The sequence below is a fragment of the Peromyscus maniculatus genome, chromosome 5, assembly GCF_049852395.1.
Source record: "Peromyscus maniculatus bairdii isolate BWxNUB_F1_BW_parent chromosome 5, HU_Pman_BW_mat_3.1, whole genome shotgun sequence".
NCBI lineage: Eukaryota > Metazoa > Chordata > Mammalia > Rodentia > Cricetidae > Peromyscus > Peromyscus maniculatus.
Genome location: NC_134856.1, coordinates 76209498 through 76233055, shown reverse-complemented (window position 1 = coordinate 76233055; position 23558 = coordinate 76209498). Strand labels below are relative to the sequence as shown.

Below are 23558 nucleotides of genomic sequence, written 5' to 3'. Positions count from 1 at the left end.
ACATGGTCAAGTAACTTACAAAAATGCTGTAGCTTTCACACTGCCCAGGGAGGGGCTCACACAACATTGTTCTTGATTCTCCTTGGGACTCAAAAGTAAAAATCCACATGAAGTTCAGAGCTTTTGATGTCTTGCAAATGACAGGAGAGGATATCCCTATATTCCTTTCAGCACCTAGTTGATAGCAACCTTTGATTTCGAGATGACATGGAACACTGACAAAAGGAGAAGTGACATAAACCTGAAGAAGATCTGGGAGAAGCAGCTGCTGACAATGACAGTCATCATCGCCATTGGAAGTCCCGCTGAGATCAGCATCTGGGACACTGGCCATTTGCCTGTGTGACTAGAGCCACTCCACTTGCTGTCCACATGATTCTTGGGGTCCTCACTGACCAGCATGCAGCCTTATGAGAACTATATCTTCTGCTGGTGCCTGACTCTATGGGTGACCACTAATGCCTCACTGAGGCATCTTATTTCATCCTGCCTACCATTGTTCTGAGTGACACAAATTCTCCTATGTACTATGTGGATATTGTCACCCCATGCAACATTTGTGATGGATGCTGGCCAGGAAGCTCTTTATACGTGTGTGACACCATCTCCTTAAGCATCCATGGAAAGCCATGCCTAATTTTTGCTTCTATAAACATCCTGAAACAATGGAGAAGGAAGAGAAAGCCACTGGTGTAAAGTCTGTAACCAAGGAGGATTTTAGAGCAAATAGAGTGTGCCAGTTCCTGAGTTCACTGCTGCTCAATCTGGGGGACAGAGTGATCCAAAGGTTTGCAGGTCCCGCTCTGTGCTTATTCAGTAGCTCCTAACCAAAGAATAGAGTACCCTGTTTGCCCATTGAGGACTACTCTGTAGCCCCCATTGTTCAGGCCAATGAATGGGCAAGAATAACACTCAGTTGTCACAGACCATTGAACAGACACTGATGCAAAATGGAAAGAATGCTGATGAAACAGAGTTTAAAGGAAAAGCTGCAACACTGCATACATCCCACTCAGATCCTCATGTACTTGCAATGATCCTTAGATTCCTTAAAACCTCTAATAGTATGTCAATACTCTGGAAACAATTACACCATATTGTGAGAAAAGCCTGTGCATGTTTAGTACAGACACATTTGTTTTTTCCTTAAAAGAGTTTCTTGATTCACTTGGTTTTGGATACATGGCTGTTGAACCCATGGATAGTTTTGAAGAAATAATTTTGTTATCATCATAAAGCTACACATACAGAAGACCTTAGGGATTAAGCTTTCTCCTAATGATCTTGGCAAACTTTTTGTCTCTAGATATTTCTCCCCATCTCCCTCTTTCCACTTGGTACTCTCCACAGCTGTGGAACTGTGGTTTCTAATCTGGAGGTCTGCCCCAAGGTTAGCACAACTTGTTTCTTAGAAGCTTCTGAGAAACTGAGCAACAAACAATTCCCAGAACAGAATTTAACGGGGCTTGCTTTTCTTCATAAAAGATTTTCTGAAGATATTGTAAGGACATACACAGCTTGAAGCTTAGTTTATCTGCTTGGCATTGAAGTGACTTGTGTTAGGAACACATTAGATAATTAGGGATTATGTGACTTTATCTCTCAATAGCCACATAAAATGATAGTGAAGTAGTTTTCTTTTCAAAAACTAGTTGTGAAATTTAACTATCTCATGACAGTATTGTAAGATAAATCCTTTGAGAGATGATTAGAATGTGAAACTTTTGCCTTGATAATCAGATTAAGGCTGTTAATCACAGGGGTGAGTTAGTTATAAAAGAGGGAAGTTGAGCTATTTTTCTTTCTCATCATGTTGTTTGCCACATGATGCTTTTCATTGTATGATACTGTAGGCAGAGTGTCTCTATGTCTTGGCAGCCACTCCCAAACCACCACGAAGAGTCTTAATATTAATTATAAATACTCAGCCAGTAGCTCAGGCTTATTACTAGCTAACTCTTACATTTTCACTTAATTCATATTTCTTATCTATGCTCTGCCATGTGGCTTGATACTTTTTCTCAGTACAACAGGTTTATCTTCTCTCCATGTCTCCTCCAGATTCTGAGAGACTCCTTTTCTTCCTCACACTTTCTTTTTTCTGCAAGTCCCACCTAACCTCTACCCATCAAGCTATTGGCCAGTCAGCTTCTTTATTAACCTAGTCACAGTGACACCTATTCACACAGTGTAAAGGAATATGCCATATGATACAGCAACTGAAAGTCACTAGATGTACCCCTTCATCTTTGGACTTCTCCAGCTTTAGAACCAAGGCATGTAAATATTGTTTGTAATTTTTCTAATGTGCTTTATTGTAGTAGTCAAACATAGACTAAGACACTGACTGATTAATATCATGCTTTGAGCAGTGTGTATACACTAGGCCATCCATTTCTCAGAGGAAAAGCATGGAGTGTAGCTATAGTCCCATTTGAAAATTACTGAAATCACAGTTTAGTGTAGGTCACTTTTAAGGTTACAGGCATTAAATGTTAGAGCTCAGTTTGGAATTCAAGTGTACTTACTTCTAAAGCGTGGTATTCTAACCTCTATAGAACATATTCATGCAACCCATTCCTTAAAAACACAACAACCACAACCACAATAAGTTGTTCACACCAAAGGCATAATCCATTCACTAAACTGTTATGCAACTAAGTGTCATCATGTCTAGTAAAATTTCTTATTCTATCACAAATATAATTATGGTTCAAATAGTTTTTTCATCAGTTCTCCTGAGTTTTAGAAGTTTTTAGAACAAGACAAATGTGAATACTGCTTATTTCTACAAATAACAGGGGCAAGGAGATCTGAACTGGACTTAAAATCCTGTTAATTTGTGCTTCTCTTTTGCTATCAGAGGCAAAAAAGAAAAAAATCAGGGTTCAAACATATCTCTTTTGTAGTCATAAAAGCATGAGATAACATTGCTTATTTAAATTTAAAGAAGATATTCAAGATGGCTTGACAGTGGATTTGTCTAAATGACTCCCCTTTTCTCGATAATTCTTACTGAAAGATCATTTTCTTGATACTCTCTATAAATGTCACCATTAAGCAGTTACTGGCCATTTGTTTCACTATTTATTTATAATGCTACTGGGACTGAGGGAAACATCAGCAAAGGCTTCAGTGGTGAAGAAGATGACAACCCCTGCATTTCTGCTGCCTATCAAGTCTTCAGGATCTGAAGGGGAGCATTTAAATGCCACCTTTGTTGTCCAGTGATAACTGGATAACCCTGTGCCGTCTGCTAAGGAGAAAGCTAATTACATGTTAGAGCATAAGTCGTTCAGCAAGTCCGTCTTAGTCACATCATTTGGTCCCATTTCCCTGCATGTTAGGTCACTGTTACTAAAGTTCACAACATCACCACAATCCTAATAATTTGTGGCCGTCATTCCAGGGATGGGTTTGTATGAAATACTTTTGAATACCAGTGAACATTTTAAACAGGGAAGGAGCAAAAATGCTGGCATGAGTTCAGAATGCAGAGGGTTTACCTCGCCTGGGAGTCAGTTTCTTCAAAGCTCTTTTCATTATAGCTTTTTAAATTAATGGATATACCCTTTCACTCATATTATAGATGCTTCATAATACATCACACTGCTCATATTTCCAGACCTCTCAGATCCATGTGTGGTGAAAACACATTTTTACTGTGTTTACAGAGTCAGAATCAATGAAATACTTTAGTTTTGTGCAGAAAGCTCTAGTCTGAATATATGAGTGACATTTTTCAATGAAGATATGGTCCACACTCTTTAGTTTACTTAATTCCAGTGAGGAGGAAGGGGAACATTTATGTTTATAGTTTTCACACCCCCCCCAATTTATTAATGTACTACAGAAAAGAAATGCTTGCTATAAACACAAAAGAAGCCTAGAGATGAGGTCAGATCAGAAAGCTGGTGTTTAGACTCCTAGACCAGCGTAACGCTTGTCACATTGTGCTATACCCAGTAATTGGCAGAAGAAAACTAATCTCTTCTAAGGCTTTTCCTAAGTCCATGAAATAAGTTTAATTAAATGGTTGGTTTAAAAATAAAAAAAATATTTTTTGAGATTATAATACAATTACATCATTCTCCCCTCCCTCTCCTTCCTCCAAACCCTCCCATTTACCCCTCCTTTGCTCTCCTTCAAACTCATGGCCTTGTTTGCTTACTGTTGTTCCATATTTGGGTATGTGTATATACATACATATATTCCTAAATGCACAAGTGATCAGTCTGTATAACGTTGTAACTGTCATGTTTTCAGGGCCGACCGTTTGGTATTGGATAACCAATTGGTGTGTTCTGTTCTTTGTAGGGAAAACTATTTCTTCTGCTTTCAGCATTCCTTCATTGCCTAAGTAGTTTTTTTTTTTTTTTGTGGAGGGTTGGGGTCTTGTGGGCATTCCTCTTCCCACTTTAATAAAGCAAAATTTCATGTCAGGGAAGAAACTAAACACAGCCCACATCTCCAGGCTCACGTCTTAGATGTCTTAGAAGTCTGGTAAATTATTTCAAGGAGAACCTTTCCTTGTCCCCCCTGAGAGAAGCATTATCCTCCATGTAGTCATGTCAGGTAATTCCATGTACTCTCATTCATTTTTTTAAATGTATTTATGTATGAATGTATGTCTATCTCTCTGTGTGTATATGTATATATGAAAGTTTATAAAATAGTAGGTTTCTGCACAGTTTTTACAAACATCCTTCGTCTTAGCTATCCTTCCCCCAGCCTCGACTCCTCCCCACTCTCCCACTTCCTCCCCTTCATGATTTCCCCTGTGGCTTTCTACCAACTGTGCTCTCCTCTCCCTTCTCCCTTTCAGGAGCATCTTGAGAGTGTGCTTGAAGCAAGCTTACTTTTTGGCAGTATTGACAACCAAGTGCATTTTGGCTTGTAGAGAACCACTCGACCTCCACTCCCTTGTTTGTGTCTAGCATCAGACTGTGGAGACACCTTGTGAGTACATCACTACCACTCCAGTTCCCTCCAGCCACAAGTCTTCACTTAGGAATACTGAAAGTTCTTCTAGTTTACATTCCTCACTTCCGAGACTGTGACACAGCAAGCCTGGACAAGCTTAGACAAACCAGGTCTTGGCCTGCAGCTGAAATTAGCTCATGTCCTAGGGGGATGGCTGTGTGGTGCAGATCTGGGTATTATTAGCTTCCCTCAGGATGTCTCCCCCTTTACATATGTCTCCTTAATTTTTTCTTATTTTTTATTTCATTTTGCTTATTTATTATTCACCAATTTCCAGTACCTAGACAGTACCTAGAGAACATGATTTGATTCATTTACTTTTTTTTTTAATAGTCACTGATGTAGGAGTTGTGGTCCTCTACAAATTAGTATCCCAGACCTAGATCTCAAGTTTGTGTGGATTGGATATCTTTACTGCTTTCTTTTTTCCCATTAGCTTTTTAATGACATAGCCATTCTCCTTTCATTTAGAGGTGACCTAAGATGTTACAACACACATTTGAATTCTTGTTACTTAGGAAACACAAGATATTTCTGCTATTAATTTTTGCACAAAATATTGCCACCAAATTTAATGCTATAAGCCAGTATTTTTGGGTTCCTTACATTTCTGCGGTGACTGTGGCTTATGTGGCCATTCTATTGTGGCCTCTCATACGTGGCTCCGGGTAGATGATGAGTGGAGCTCATGCCACCCAAAGACTCAGCTGGGCTGAACTTTTGTTTGTATTTGACAAGTACATTTTTTAAATATTTTAATTCATTTTCCAATTTTCTTTTTTTCTAGGTTTGCTTAAATCACTTTTGATATTCTCACTCTGAGGGATAGTAATTAAGGGGATTTCTCTCTTGGAGTTTATAGCTTTATCAGGATATAATTGACAAATAAAAATTACACGTACTTGTAGTTTATAACATTACCCATTCATACATTATGAAGGATAATCACCACATTTATCACTTAGTATAGGGCTCATTATTTATTAGCAATACTGAGCAAATAATCCATTATTGTTAACTACTGTCACCATGCTGTACAAGAGATCTTGAGTTAGTTTGTTATAGCTGAAGCTTTGTCCTTCTTGACCAATGTTTCCCCATTCTCAGCCATCTCCATTTGGGCTGAATCTTCTTGGTGGCTCTCTCGTGTATTCCCTCTTCTGAAGTTGATCTGACCTCACTAGGAGCGATCTTCCCCAGGAGAATATGGAAAACATCATAGTGCATAGCTGTTGAAGTGGAGCTGCAGGGAGACTTCCGGTATTTTCCTGGACGTCTTCCTGTGTTTACTCCACAGCCACCTCCTTTTGGGGTGCAATTGATGTGACATGCCAGGTGGGAAGTCACGGAGAAGCTCCCAGCTTTATAGTCTTTTTTTTTTTAACCTGGCCTTTATGTCTGAGTTTTTGTTTTCTAGTCCCATGAACCTTCATCATGCTCTGCTCAATGAGGCTGCTTCTCCTGGGCCACCAAGCGTCTCCAGGGAAAAGGGGAAAAGTAACCTCAAGTATGAGGTCCCCCTCTTTGGATAACTTTCCTTTTCAAGTGTCAGCAATGCAATCTGTTATTGTCTTATTGTCTGTTTTTGTGTACTGGTCTATTTTTTGTTGTTAAAGACACAGTACCATAGATCATGTGATCTGTAAAAAAACTAAGTTTATTTTTGACCCACAGTTCTGGACCAAGGCTAAACAGGCTACACCTGAGTGTGGTGTTCTTGCTGGCAGAGCCCTGCTGTGGCACCAGAAATCATGCGGCAAGAGATTAGGGAGCCTACCTCTCTCTCTCCTGGTTTGTCCTCCTCTTACTTGTCAAAATTCTCTAATCACATCTCAAGGAACTGTAGTCTAAATTTCCACCCTCATAATGCCTCACCATGATGGTTCAACTCAAAAATGGCTTTTGGAGAAGATGGAGCACACCAGACCATACAAGCTGCTGATGCAGATCTTAGGGATGTGTGTGTGTGTGGTCTTGTTTCTCTTATTCAGATAGATTTGGATTGTCAGTATATAAGGTAACATTTCTACCTGTCTGGTTGTTTGATTTACAATGCTGAACCAACACATCTAAATAAGGGATTTTTCTCAACCTAATTTAATATCATCGGCCATCTCTTGGGCTGTATGGGCCTTCCATGCTGTGCAGAGATAGGACTTGGTGGGGGGTGGGAGTACAGTAACAGGAAAATAACTGTGAATTTTTCACTTCTAATTTTGTTCTGAAATTAGCTCATCTTGAATATATATATATTCCTGAATATATACAGAATATATGTATTTATTCTCTCATATATATATTCTGATGTAGAGCTTATATTGGCAAAGTGGTATATTTTTAATACCAAGAGAATCATATGGAAATATTTCTGATAAGCCCCAGAAAACCAATCTATCCTCCATAGATGTTCCCTATAATGTAAGCACTAAATCACTGTAGTTGTGTCTTCTGCTTCCTTGTACTGTAATATTTGTATCGGAATGATTCACTTAAGTGTGTGTCCAAGCTGCTTATGAGTATGTACTAGCTCACAGTGCAGATGCAATTTCAAGGACAATGACCACTCCCATTTATCTTCTATCCTCAGTACCTAAATATGATCATTCCATAGTCAGAACTCAATATATGGATATTGATCTGGTCAGAAATGAAGCACAAGCTGAAAATTTAAGATAGTATATTTTCTAAGGTTATATATATTTAACAGTTTATGTCTCGTGGATTTCAGTTATTAAAAAAACCATGTATGAGGAGAATCATTCTAGTTTGCTTGTTATCTTTAGGATAAAATGCTGTGAACAAAAGCACCTTAGAGAGGAAAAGGTTTATTTGGCTTACACTTCCGTGTCACTGTCCATCATTGAGGGAGGTTGAGGCAGGCACCTGGAGGCAGGAACTTGAGCAGGGATCACGGCAGAATATTGCTTATTCTCTTATCCTCATGCTCACATTCAGCTGCCTTCCTTAATCCATGACCACATGCCCAGAGATCACACTACCCAGAGTGGATTGGGCCCTCCAACATCCATCATTAATCAATAAAATGTCTCACAGACTTGCCTACAGGCCAATATGGTAAAGGTATTTTCTTAATCTAAGTATTTTCTTCCAAAGAAGTTCTACTTTGTGTCACATTGAGAAAAGTAACCAGACAATTAATCAGTACAAGTTTAAATATTGAGCTTGAATATTTGTTCAACTATAACTACAAATTAGATAGTATTATCTCATATAAATCAGGGTTTATTTTAATATGAAATTATTACAATAGTCATCAGGTAAAAGGAAAAAAATTAGTCACTGTGTGTCACTGAAAATATCAGATTTTTTGCTATATCTTCTTCTCTTTCATTTTTTCTTTTTCTAATCATTATCATATGAAGATGATGCCACTTGATTTCTATCAAGGCTTATGTTTTAGAAATAGCAAGGAAGGCTATATTTGGAGTCAAATATTAATTTATAGCTTGCTGTTTTTCAGGTATTATTTGTGACCCCTGTGATATTTTAGTGAGCCCATACAGACCATGTTTCTGTTTTCACAGCAGCTAGGAGGTCAACCTTATTTTTGGTGGGGCATGTAATTGGAAATGATTACCACTAAGCTGTATGGATTCAAGGTAAGTCATTACAACTAATGACAATTTGATCAAGTCTCCAGGTAGAGGTATTTGAAGAGTGGCATGGCTTATATAAGTGGGGAATACCCTGTTTATTAGAATCCTTGGATTTGTGATCTCTTGTGTGAGAAGTATAGTCTGAATGGAGCAGAAATTTTAGCATAGATTGAATGGTGAAAAGACTGAAAGATAGAGATTAGATTGTTAAAGATAAGCAACTGTTTGTAGCCCTCCACCCCCACACAAAATAAAACAATGTTATACAATTAAATTAACATGCTAAAGTAGAACCATGTATGTGTGGACACAAGATTTTCTACAAAGATCAAGCCTCCTATTGCTCTCTAGCCATTCCATACCTAAATACCTACCCACGACAAACTCGCATCTGTCTACACACAGCCTTTCACTGTCAGAGCACTTTGGTTCGCAATAGTCTCCAAATTGAAGCAACCTATCACAGATGGGTAAATCATGATATATTTGCATAATAGAATATCACAGGTAGTAAAAAGAATTCCTGGTATACTCAACAACACAGATGAATCACAAATTTAAATTGACTGAAAGTTTTTAGAGGAAAGGAATACAAGCTTGTATTCCCTTTTACATAACATTCTAGAAACACAAAATAATACATGGTACCATATTAGTGCATACTTGGTATTAGTTAGGGTTTTTTCAAAGAAAGAGAATCAGTAGGACAGATAAATACTGACTGGTAAATAGATTCATTGGAAGGACTAGCTTATGCAATTTTGAAGGCTGAGGAATGTCACAATCTGTAGTTGTAAAAATGAAGACCCAAGAAAACTGATAACTTAAGTTTTCTCTCTAAGGAAATCAGTAATGCTCCAGTTCAGCAATCATGGAGAGAGCTAGAAGGCCAGAGAGCAGTGAGAATGATGGAATTCTTTCTCTGTCTTTTGCTCTACTCAGGTACTAAAAAATTTGTTGATGCCTACCACCCCCCTAATACTGGGGAGTACAATCTGTTTGACTCAGTCTTCCAGGTAAATTCTAATGTTATATGCAAAGATATACTTCAAATGAAATATTCTTTAGATAAAACTATTAATAAGTTTATGTTTAATGTGACACTGTATCTTGTGTTTGACTGAACATATGCTAATTCCTAAAAGTGGAAATAAGGTCTTCAATAATGTTTACTCTTGCTTTTGACCTGTCATAACTGAAACATGGTGAATAGAGTCAATGTCTTAGATTATTTGGTGAAACAATGAGTGGAAAGAACACAAGGTAACTGGCTATTGTACTTGAATGCAATTCCTAACAAAACAAGGAGGAGATGATCATGGCCACTACAGTCCTTTTTTCTAACTACTGGTTAGATGTTGCTGAAATTTACCATTATCTTCTTTCACTCTCAATGCTATGTTTATTTGCTTTCAGCAAATGCCTAAGCTGAGGATAATTGTTTGCCCAGGTGGCAGACCCAAAGTTTGACTTTTGAAGAGCCTATACTGACTTGAATGAGTTGTTGCCATTTTTTACTGGCTTTAATCATTTGATATGTGTACCAGTTAGCTTTGTCACATAAATGAAACACCTCAGAATTAGCTTATCAAGAGAAAAACTTAATTTTGCATCATGACTTTGGAGGTCTAATCTATGATTGATTTGGACCAATTGCTTCAAGGCTCTGATAAGGTTTTCTGGATGGTGTTAGTAGGGAGCTTGTGGTGGAGCAAAGTGCCCATCCCATGGAGCAACAGAGAGGTGGGGGACCAGGATCCCACAATTCCTTTCAAGAATACTTCCCTGCAATGATCTAGAGACTCCCCTAAGTCCTCACCTCTTAATGTTGCCTTTTCCTCTTAATAGTTGATCTAGTTTTAAACAGGTGATTATTGGGGTCCAAAATCCAAAATAAATGTGGTGATACTCAGAGTCACCCTAAGAACCTCTGGCATTTGAGACATGATTTTTCTTATGTCCCTTGAAAAGGATTCTGATTTTCATTGGAAATTAAGGGTTAGTCACCTTAGCAAGCTCAATTACTCCTTGACTTGCCTGTTGATTCCGAGTCATGAAGACCCACACTGAAAGTGGTCTAGTGGCAACTTTCCCTTTTAGTTCAATGGAATCATTGTTGTATGTCTTAGTTTAAACATATCAAAGTCTGCAACAAAGACCAGTAGACCAGCAGAACACATGGGTGTGGGAACAGGAAATAAATGTTTGTTAATGAGTCACTGGGGGAGATAGAGGGAGGTGTGTTGTTCCCCTCTCATTCTGTGTGTTGGACCTATGAATCATGGCTCTAGGAGGAACAGGAGCACATATTAGACATTGAGTCAGAGCACCTACAAGATTCTCCCTTTGGAGAATCCTGCCCTGGCCCTGAGGTTTCATGACTTAGTTGGTGCTGTAACTCAATATTCAAAAGCCCCCACCCCCAATTAAATATCATATCTGGTATATTAGTTTGCTATTGCTGTTGCTATGTAACACATTACTCAAATCAGCTGCTTACATAGCACACATTTATTATTTTATCGTTTCCATGGGTTAATAATTAGGGTAGATTTGACATGGGTCCTTTGAAAGACTTTAAGGTGTTGGCAAGAGCAGGGTCTTCATCTGAAGAATAACTTGGGTGTCCTGTAGTCCCCAGGAGGATGCAGTTTCATGAGAGTTGCTGCACTCATGGCATGGTTTTATTTTGTTTGCTCATGACTTGCTCAAGATGGCCACTTACATAGTCATAGTTAACTTTCTCAAAATAAGCAAAATAAAGATTCTTCTGACAAGACTGACATTGCAATATATGTAGCCATGTATATACTGCTGCCTTTGCTGTATTCTTTTGGTGATCACCAATCAGAAGTTGAGCTCACACTCATCTGGGGATAGTGATACAAAGGCATGGTCAATAAGATCCTCTTCAGAGTCCTTCTGCCACATTTGGAGATGTAATGGGACCAAAATGGACAAAAGACCGATAGTTATAAAGGAGATCAAGGATGCTGTTGAGGATGATAGATACTTTCACTATCATGACCATAGTGATAATTTCAAGAGCAGCTTCATGACTGTAAACATGTTCCAACTTTTTAAGCAGCTTAGTTAGTAGAAAGCTTTCCTAACTTGCATGAGATCCTGGGTTCAATCCCCAATATTACAAACACTGGGTGTAATGGACACACCTATAATCTCAGCATTTGGTAGGTAGACACAGGTGAATCAACAATTCAAGATTATTCTTGGCTACGTAATGAGATTAAGGACAACCTAGGATATAGAAGACTGTCTCAGTTAACAAAACAGAAATGCAAAACACATTAAATAACAGCCATCCTTCAATATCCATTGAAGTTAAATTCAGGACTCCTGATGTCTTTCCAAATTTAAGGATGCTCAAGAGCATCATGTAATATATGAACACAACATATAAAAATTCCTCTTGTATTGTGTATGTATTATAAATCACCCCCATGTTCCTTATAAAATCCAATTAAATGTAACTGACATGTAAATAGGTGTTTTATCAATTTGTTCAGGGAATTATGATAAGGAGGAAATTCCTCACAAGTTCAGATGTAATTTTTCTCTCCAAATATTTTAAATACATAGTTAGTTAAACGTTTACACATGATACCCATAGATATGTAGGGAAAATTATATGGAGTCAAATTGTGAAATTTATTGTATATCAGTGATATACCAATAAAGCTATCTTTTTAAAAAGAATCACACTTCATTATGTAGTTAGACTAAAATCGATGCCAAGCAAGGACCAGGAAGAAAAATGATTGGCATTTCCTCAGCAGTAGCCAAGGAGTCCACCAACATACTTTTCATGCTTTCCATATGAAAGTGTGGTAATGATGCTGCAATTGCCAGCTTTATGTAAACAAATACAAGGTGCACAAGCATTAATGCAACTGACATCAATTCAATTGTTATACAATTATGAGATGCTATAGTTTATGTCTTCTCAGGAATAACAAAGAACAATGCAACTTGTGTATTTTTCAACTGGCAAGTTAATTCCCTGCATAAAGCATGAACAGAATAAGAAAATCATCTGTCACATTTGTGAAAGCAGAGGTAGAGTTGCTAGACAAGTACATTATTTTAATGGCAGAATGCAATTCTTTTTACAGTTTTTCATGATAGTGGAATTACAAAAATTTGTTTTATAACATGGGCAAACATGGTGTAATGACAGAAATATGGATATTAAACTAAATTGTTGCTATGTTCCCTACTAAGTCTGAATGTATATGGAATATCTATCAGATAAAGTCAATGAGAGAGACACCATAATCATATATTACCTTCTGATAAAGATAACTTTTGGTAGATTAACATAGTCCATACATAAAGAAATGGAATCCATAAAAAAATTTTCTCTTTCTTCTCCTCTGCCCCCTCCTTCTTCCTTCTTTTCCCTCTCCCTTCTCTTGGGATTGAATCTAGGACTTTGCACATACTCTGTATACACTATACCACTGAGTTATATCTGCAGCCCTCAAGGAATTTGCATCAATAATGAGAAAATGATGAACCAATTGTTGAGTAGTAGCTGTAGGGCTGGGGAGATGGCTCAGTGGTTAAGAGCATTACCTGCTCTTCTAGAGGATCTAGGTTCAATTCTTAGTTTTCTTTCTTCTTAGGTTTCAGCTACTTTCAATATCATGTCAATACACTTTTTATTTCTTTATTTCTAACTCTTAAATTTGCAATCAATTTATTGGGTTCCAATGCTTTGTTTTTCTCCTCTTTGTTCCTCCTTTCTAGTTTTATGACCTATACATCAACACCCCCCCACCCCCACCCACCCCCACACACCATACTCTCCACACCCCACCACTTACGTGCACACATACCACACAAATACACTCCCAACAATATCCCTGCACATGTGTAATTGTTACCTACATTAATAATATTTTCAAGATCCACCATTTTCCTGAAAATGTCATAACTACATCTTTTTCTGTGTCTGTACCATAATTATTTCATTATCATGTACTGCTACATTTGTAGCTCCCCGGATGTGCTCTACTTCATCATACGTTGCCATGTATGTCCCTTGCTTCTTCCATTCTTTACCTGCTTCCTCTTTGCCCACCCTTGCTTGTTCTTCAAATCTCCCCAGGGGGCAAATTCTTTGGTATGGGTAGCATGTGTCTCGTGACAGGCACGAGACATGTAAGTGACATAGTCTCTTTTCTATGTGGCCTACCAGTTAAGAATAATTTTTATATGTTCAAATAGTTGAAAAAAAATCAAAAGTAAAGTAACATTGCAGCACCTGAGAATTGTGTGAAAGTTGAGTATCAGTGACCTTGAATATGATTTGATTGAATGCAGCCACACCCATTGTTTATGCCTCATAGTTGCGACAGAGATCATAGTCTTATAAAGACTGAGATATTTACGTTCTGACCTTTTATAGACACATCATGCTGATCCCTCTCTAGGGCAATGCTTTCTAATGAACATTTCTGTGTTGACAGAAATGTTAAGAATTACACTTTTAATATAAGATCAACTGGCATCTTATAGTGATTTAAATTTAAATTTACATTAAAGTAAAATGAAAAATGTTTTTTATTCACATTACTCATATATAGCTGATGGCTGTGCTATGTGTGGGGGTGCATTTAGAAATTGAGGGTTTTTTATGTTGGTAACTTCCATAGTTGCATAGCACCCTGAACGTAATTATCTGTGCATGATTGAATGTAATATATTATTTAATGACTTCCCATTCCTTCATTTTTTTTCTGGCTTACAGTGAATGTTTTAGAGACAGTGATTTTTATTTTATTTGAACTTGGGTTTTAGAACTTTTGTGGCACTCGCCAGAGGGCAAGACCTTAATGAGGTCTGCTTTAGCATGTCGTCAATCATTCTTATGCTTGAAGTCCACATCCATATGTTTACCAGTGATGAGTTAAAAACACTAAGAAAGTTTTCATTTGTTGAACACATACAGACTTAGTTTTTTGTAATTATTTCTTAAACAGTACAGTACAACAACCATTTACATATCACTTAAATTGTATCAGATATATGTAATCTACAAATGATTTTGTTGGAGGATAGGTGTGGGTTATCTCAAACACCATAATAAAATAAAATATAATAAAACAAAAACTACCACATCAGAATTGGACAAAACAAACAGAGGAAAAAGAGGTTGAGAGAAGGTACCAGAAACAGAGAGCTACTCATTTGCACACTCAGGATCCCATAAAAACATTAACCTGGAAGCCATAATATATATGTAAAGGACCTATAGCATAAAAAGACAAGAAAAATATACATAAATAAAATTAAATTAAAATAAAAACACAACAAAAATAGTAAGATAATTTTTTTTTAAAGGAGGAGTCCTGCCTCAACATTAAGAGACAAGGAACCCCAAAGGTGTCATTGAGTTTGCTCTCTGTTGGCCACCTACTGCTGATCATACCGCCTACCCTTAAGAGTGGTTTGTTTTTCCAGTGAGACTCCCTTGGAGGAAACTACATTTTCCTCTGCAAGTGCTTATCAACTGGAGATAGTTTATGGCTTGTGGATGAATGGGACATGTGTAAACTTCTCCTTTCAGCTCTAAGACCCCAATCTGGTGCAGAACCATGCAGGCCCTGTGCATGCTGCCTCCATCTTTGTGAGCTCATATGAGTTTGCTCATGTTGATCAGAAGGTTTTGGTTTTTTGGTGTCATCCACCCTCTCAGGCTCTTACACTCTTTCCTCTTCTGCAGTGTTCTCCAAGCCTTTATGGGAGGGATTTGATGGAGACATCCCCTTTAAGGTTGAATGTTCCAAGTTCTCTCACTCTATCCATAACGTCTACTGTGGGTCTCTGTATTTGTTCCCATCTGCTGTAGAAGGAAGCTTCTCTGATGATAGTTGAGCAAGGCATTGATTTATGAGTATAGCAAAATATCACAAGGAATGAAATTTATTTTATATATATACTTTTTTTTTTTTTAAAAAAAGAATGGTAGTATTTGGTATAACCCTAGGTCCCTGGGCTGTCTAGTATCAGGTTCTTGGTAACCCAAGCTGTGTTCAGTATGGGTTCTATCTCGTGGAGTGGGCCTTAATCAAATCAGTTATTGGTTGCTTACTCCCACAAGCTTTGTGCCACCATTGCACTAGCGTATCTCCCAGATAGGTCACTATGGTAGATCAAAGGCTTTGAGGCTGGGTTGGTGTTTACATTTCTTCTTTGGCAGCATGCAGAGTACCTTCCTGTACCAAATGCTAGAATGTAGGAGTGAAGAATCAATGCAGGCATCAGCTTGACTTCTCCAAGTTCAGTGAGTTGTGTAGGTGTCTTCAGCAATGGGGCCTTGCCATCGGTTTGTGGAGAATAACCTATAGTCTTGGCAACAGCTTGGCTTGTTTAGAGATTCCCATAGGACCCTAATGGCCAACAACTCAATTAGATGTAACCCAGTGCTGCTGGTACTGGAAGCTTCATTTGGTGACAAGAGATGTCCAGTTGGGGCGCTGTTTCCCCCATTATTTAGCACTCTCATTTAGATGCTGTTCATATATGTATATACTTTAGGAAACTTCTATTGCATTAGATTTCCATACTACCCCTCAAATGGCCCAAAATTGCCTGAAAATTTTATGATTTTATTTTTAATTGTTGAATAATGCTATATTGTATAAACTTACATTAAAAATCCATTCTTCCTCTGTTGAAGGACATCTAGGTTGTTTCCAATTTCTGGCTATTATGAATAGAGCAGCAATGAACATGATTGAGCAAGTGTCTCTCTGGTAGGATGAAGTAATCTTTGGGTATATGCCCATCTAAGGATTTCTATTGCTGTGAAGAGACACCATTACGATGGCAACTTTTATAAGGGAAAAAACTTGATTGGGGTGGATTGCAGTTTCAGAAATTTAGTCCATTATCATCATATCATGATGGGATTCAGCAGCATGCAGACAGATATGGTGCTGGAGAAATATCTGAGAATTCTACATCTTGACCTACAGGCAAAAGGAAGTGAATTACATCACTAGGCATGGCTTGAGTATAGGAGACCATGAAGCCCACTCCGACTGTGACACATTTCCTCTAAAAAGGCCATACCTACTCCAACAAAGCCACCTAATAGTACTCCTAATAGTACTACTTCCTATGAGCTTATGGGGGCCAATTACATTCAAAATCCCATAATGCCCAAGAGTGGTGTAGCTGGATTTTGAGGTAAACTGATTCCCATCTTCCCAAGGAGCTGCCACACAGATTTCCATAGTGGCTGTTCAAATGTATACTCTTACCAGTAAGGGATGAGTGTTCTTTTTGCTCCACATTCTTGCTAGCATGAGCTGTCACTTGTTTATTGATAAGCCATTCTGTTGGGTGTAGATCTTAAAGTAGTTTTGATTTCCATATCCCTCATGATCAAGGATGTTGAATATTTTTAAGGGTTTCTCAACCATTTCATAACCTTCTTTTGAGAATTCTCTGTTTAGATCCGTACCCCATGTTTTAATTGGATTATTTGGGGGGTTGATATCAAGTTTTGAGTTATTTATATTTATATTTATATTTATATTTATATATTTTTTGATATTAGCCCTCTAAAAGATGTGTAGCTGATAAAAATCTTTTCTCATTCTATAAGCTACTGCTTTTTCTGAATGACAATATCCTTTGCCATGCAGAAGCTTTTCAGTTTCATTAAGTCCCATTATTAATTGTTGAACTTAGTGCCTGTGCTAATAGTGTTCTGTTCAGAAAGTCTTCTCTTGTGCCAATGGATTCAAACTATCCCCCACTTTCTCTTCTATGAGGTTCAGTCCATCTGATTTTGTGGTCTTTTATCCATTTGGAGTTGAGTTTTGTGCAGGATGATAAGTATAGATCTATTTTTATTCTTTTACATGCAGCCCATCCAATTTGAATAGCACCATTTGTTGAAAATACTCTTTATTTCTGGTATGCCTTTCTGGCTTCTTTATTAAAAAACAGATATCCATATGTGGATTTATGTCTGGGTCTTCAATTTGATTCCCTTGATCAATGTTCTATTAATACCATGCTGTTTTTATTACTGTACCTCTGCAGTATAACTTGAAATCAGGGATGGCGATACCCCCAGTAGTTATTTTATTATACAGGATTGTTTTAGCTATCCTGTTTTGTTGTTGTTGTTTTCATATGAAGTTGAAGATTGTCCTTTCAATATTTGTAAAGAATTGTTGGATAGGGATTGTGTTGAATCTGTAGATTGCTTTTGGTAGGATGGTCTTTTTTAGTATATTAATTTTACTGATCTAAGAGCCTGGGAGATCTTTACATTTTCTGATATCTTCTTCAATTTATTTCTTCATTATGGTAGAGTTTTTATCATAAAAGTACTTCATTTGTTTAGTTAGAATTACGCCCAAATAATTTATGTTATTTGAGGCTATTGTGAAAGGTATTGTTTTCCAGATTTCTTTCTCAGTCTATTTGTCACTTGTATATAGGATGGCTACTGATTTTTCTGACTTAAATTTTGTATTCAGGTACTTTGCTGAAAGTATTTATCAACTGTAGGAGTTTCTTGGTGGGTTTTTTTGGCTCCCTTATGCATACTATCACATTGCCTATCAATAATGGTACTTTGCTTTCTTTCTTTCCAATTTGTATCCCCTGATCTCCTTAAGTTGTCTTATTGCTGTAACTAAGACTTTAAACATTATATTACAAAGATATGGAGAGTGGAAAACCTTGTCTTATTCCTTGTTTTAGTGGAATTGCCTTGAGTTCTCTCCATTTAAGTCGATGTTGTCTGTGAGAATGCTATAAACACATTTTATTATGTTTAGGTATACCCCTTGCATCTCTAATCTCTCCAGGTCTTTTATTATGAAAGGATGTTGGATTTTGTCAAAGGCATTTTCTGCATCTAACAAGATAATCATGTGTTTTTTTTACTTCAGTTTGTTTAGATGATGGATTACATTTATCAATTTATACATATTAACTATCCCTGAATCCCTGAGATGAAGCCTACATGATCACAAGGTGGTGGTGGTGGTAGTAATATTTTTGATGTGTTCTTGTATTTGCAATGAGTATGGCAAGTATTTTATTGAAAAATTTTACCTCTATGTTCATAAAGAAAATTGGTCTGTAATTTTCTTTCCTTGATGGGTTGTTATACGGTTTGGGTATCAGGTAACTCTGGTCTTGCTATACAAATTGGACAATGTTCCCTCTGTTTATATTTGTGGAATAATTTGAGAAGTATTGGAATTAACTCTTTTTTAAAAATCTGGTAGAATTCTAGGCTAAAACCATCTGACCCTGGGCTTTTTTTTTTTTGGTTTGTAGACTGTTAACTGCTACTTCTATTTCACTAGTGATTATAAATCTGTTTAAATTGCTTGTCTGAGTTTGATTTAACTTTGGTAAGTAGACTATATTGAGAAAATTATCCATTTCTTTTAGATCTGATAGGAACTGGAAGGGAGGAAGAAGGGTGAAAATCTACAGTTATGCTACCTGTTTCCCTGGCCAGAGTGGCCTTTGGGTTCCAAAGGAATGTCTTCTTGAGTTGAGGACTCAGAAAAAGGAGTGAGTAGGGTTGGGGTGGGGTAGGGTGGGGTGAGGTTTGAGGGGATGACCTGTGTGTTTCACAAATTTTCTGCTCTAATAACTAGAGATACTATGCATATAAATCCCAATGTTCTAACTTTTATTGTTGGAAAAAATGATATAATTAAAATGAAGTGTTATGTTATGTTTACAGACTATGATGGATAATCTTGGTTATCAACTTTATATATACCTGAGAAGAAGGAACTTTAATTGAAGGAATTCTCTCCCCTACATTGGTCTGTGGGCAGCCATTGGATACATTTTCTTGATTGATAATTGATGTAGTGGTCCCAGCCCACTGTGAGTGGTACCATCCCTAGGCAGATGATCCTGGACTGTATAAGAAAAGCAGCTGAATGTAAGCTTGGAGGCAGGCCAGTAAATAGCCTTCCTCCTTGGTCTCTGCTTTAGTTTCTGCCCCCAGGTTCCTGCCTTGAGCTCCTGCCCTGGCTTCCTTGGAGGTATATTGTGACCTAGAAGTTTAATATGAAATAGACTCTTCCTTCCACAAGTTGCTTTTGGCCATCGGGTTTATTATACCAACAGTAAACAAAACTAGGACACAGATCTAATGAATAGGTTAGTATAAAGCATCATATACATCATAATAGTGGATGCTAGATCTGCATTGCTTTGAAGTCCTGTAGATAAAGGCTAACCTGCTATATATTCTCTCTCTTGTATTTACATCTTATGAACCTAAAAACACTTAATAGATACCTTTAAAAATAGTTTTAAAAAGCCCGGGAGAGTCAGAGTTATGGTTTTCAGTACCAAAACATCCTAATCTCTACGATTGTATTGCCATGTACATGACAAAATGGAATTATAATTATGGTTACAAAGAATGCCAAACAGCCATCTTTCATATGTCACTATTTTGTGTTGTTTGGACTAACTAAGCTGATCTCATTTAGGCTTCCAAGTAATAGAAAAACTGCTGTGGGATGTTCTGTATGGCAAATGTGTTAATAAATAAAACACTGATTGGCCAGTAGCCAGACAGGAAGTATAGGTGAGACTAACAGAGAGGAGAATTGAGGGAACAGGAGGGGAAGGGAGAGACTGCCTGTAGCTGCTGCCAAGACAAGGAAGATGTAAGATCACAGTAAGCCATGAGCCACGTGGCAAAGTGTAGTTTAGTAGAAATGGGCTGAATATAAGAGTAAGAGCTAGACAATGATAGGCCTGAGCTAATGGCCAAGCAGTTTAAATAATATAAGCATCTGCATGTTTATTTTATAAGTGGGCTAAGGGACTGCCAGGGTTTGGCGGGACTCAGAGAGAAAACTCCAGCTACAAATGTCAGATGTCAGAAGGATGCAAGCAAGATGTGACCTACAGATGCTTTCATTGAAGATGGAGTAAAATATTCTGAGCCAAACAATGAGATGGCCTCTAACATCTGAATGGTCGATATAGAAATTCTTCCTTTGAGCTTCAGAAAGAAAATTAGTCTAACCCAACACCTTGACATTAGCCTGAAATAGAAGTGACATACATCTGACCTATGGAAGTATAAAGTACTGAATTTATGCTGTCTCAAGGAACCAAAAAAATAACATGAGCAAGACTTCATGCTATGCATTGTTATTTTCAGTGTCATATCTGGTTCCTACAATTGTGCAGGGGAATTTTTCATTTCATTAAATTGTCATTATTACTAGATACTTCCTAAAGGTCAGCATCTCTAGTTTTACATGAAGATTTGAATTATTCCAGGGGATTTTTGGAATAGAACAGATTTTAAGCAAAGTGAATGCTTCTTTGATGCAAAATGTCAGCAATCCAAGATAAATGAAAAAGATAGGTATTTAGAGTGAAGAAAATAATCCCAGGCTTTCTTGAAATCTTGCTCCATGGGTGGTCATGTGTTGCACACCTTATTGGTTAACTTCCAAGGTGTTTAAGCAACACAACTTCATTTACTTATATGGTAGGGAAGGGATCTTACTTAGTTATAATTATTCTGTGTTGTTAGTGTAGAATAACACTAAAAGGTGTCTTAGCTGAATTAACAACACTGATTTCCTAACTCAAAAGTGATGTGTCAATCAATGGCTGCTGGGAGAATGAGTTTTCAAGGATGAGCTCCTGATAGGTTTTCCAATCCCAAGTGCTCATTCCTAAACACATGCACATACAAAGACTACTAAATGGAGTTAGTAGGTGTGTGTGTGTGTGTGTGTGTGTGTGTGTGTGTGTGTGTGTGTGTGTAAAACAATAAATATTACAGGCTCAAAGGTCATGAATTTGAGAGGAAGTGGTGGGGCAAGAGAGAGTGGTGGAAATGATGTAAAATACAGTACTGACATATGAAATGCTCAACAAAAATAAACTTTAATTTAAAAATGTGATGACTTCTTAATCAGAATGTGTTCAACAAAGATGCTTTAGAATTAAGTTCCCCCAAATGATGCATTTCCAGGTGAAGGTCAGTGACCAATTCTGGGATCAGGGAAATAGTATTTATACCTGAAATGTAGCAGGGTGGAGCCTCTTCAGGGCTTCAACAAGATTCTGCTGTGGTTGTTTTCTCTGTGCCATTAGTAGTAACACATTTAATAGCGTCAAGAATGTAGTAAGACAGGGATCTACTTTTAGGCTCACTGTGTATGCATTTATCTTATTTCCACTTTCTAAAGGGCCTAGAATTCCAAAGTGTTTTTGCAAGTCAGATAACTTTTCACCGAAGTATTTATCATCCACAGCATAATGTCCTTTTAGCAAATGAGTGGAACAGAGAGAAAATATATTTTGTTGCAGTAATTTCCTATAGCTATGTTCTAATTTGAAGATGTTCTTTATATTATATGAGTAACATTGAGGAAAAAATTAATTGCTGAGATTATGTACTTCTAGAGTGCAAAATCTACCATAGCATCTATATTAAATCTACTCTCTCCCTTGACACAAATATTATAAATGTGCTACATGTAGCATGAATTTCTGAAGGCCTTTAATAAAAAACCCAGAACCTGATATTGAGGTATATGCTAAAAGAGCAGAGAGACAATGGAATAAGCCACTGCCATGTCTCACCTCTCCAATTCCACAAATTTCTGTTCGAATGTCTCTGAGTTCTCAGCTAAAAGGGGTCCTCTCAGCTGAAAGGCTTCAGCCCAAAGAGCATAGTCAAAAGGCCTCTAGCCAAAAGGGCTTCCTCAGTTGAAAAGTCTTTAGTTCCTGTCTCCTCAGGCCTTATATATCTTTCTCTGCCCAGCCATATTACTTCCTTCTTAGTTCTAGGGTTAAAGGTGTGTCATTCCCAAGTAGTTGGGATTAAAGGTGTGTGCCACCACAGCCTGGCTCTGTTTCTCTCCTAGACCGAGTTAATCTCATGTAGCCCAGTGTGGCCTTGAACTCACAGAGATCCAGACAGATCTCTGCCTCCCAAGTGCTAGGATTAAAGGTGTGTGCCACCACTGCCTGGCTTCTATGTTTGATTTAGTGGCTTGTTCTGTCCTCTGATATTCAGGCAAGCTTTATTTGACACACAATATATCACCACAGCTATACACCTTCTAGAAAAGTTCTTTTATTTCTACACACGTTGGACACAGTTTTAATGTAGTGTGATCATTCTGTAATCATTTCCCTGGGATGTGCTTTTATGACAATGAAAGATTAAATATGCTACATGTTACCACACCTTGATTTTCTATTACCAGCTTAATTCTGTGCAATAATTTGTATTTTGTATTCCACACACGAGGGGATCAGCTTTTCTAGGGAACCCCCTCTTGCTGTGACTTGCTGCCTTACCCCACCGATGGCCTAAAGTCAAAGGTCTCATCACCTCAGTAACCAACTAGGACCTTGTCACTGTGGGTCAAAACAAGCTTTTCCTTTTATTGACCTGCTTCATCTCAGACATTTGCTGTAGCATTAGACAGTAAACTAACACACAGTGCGTAACGAAATACCTCTAAATTTGATGACTTTAAATGATAACGACTTACTTTTTATTTTAAAGATATTTCATTATTATTTTATGTATACTGAGGTTTTGTCTGCATGTATGTCTTGCACTGACTACATTTGTGCCTGGTATGTAGGGAGGCCAGAAGAGAGCATCAGATTCCCCCAGAGCAAGAGTTACAGACAGATGTAAGACACCATGTGGGTGTTTAGAATCAAACCTGGGTTTTCTGGAAGAGTAGCCAGCACTCTTAACATCTCTCCAGCCCTCCTTCCTTATTTCTTATGGAGATTCTTTGGATAGTTTGCTTATTTGTTTATTTTTTTTAAATGTATCTATTGGCATGTTGGTAACAAGATGGCAGACCTATGATCCCACAGCTAGAAAACTTGGCTATGTCTCTTTCACATCTCCTATGCACAGTGTTATAAAGG

The 23558-nt window shown here is 37.6% G+C and overlaps 1 pseudogene; it reads left to right on the top strand.

The window, feature by feature from the left end:
• Positions 1-202: 202 nt before the first annotated feature.
• Positions 203-23558, top strand: part of LOC102905722 (casein kinase I-like) — a 39091-nt pseudogene continuing 15735 nt past the window's right edge.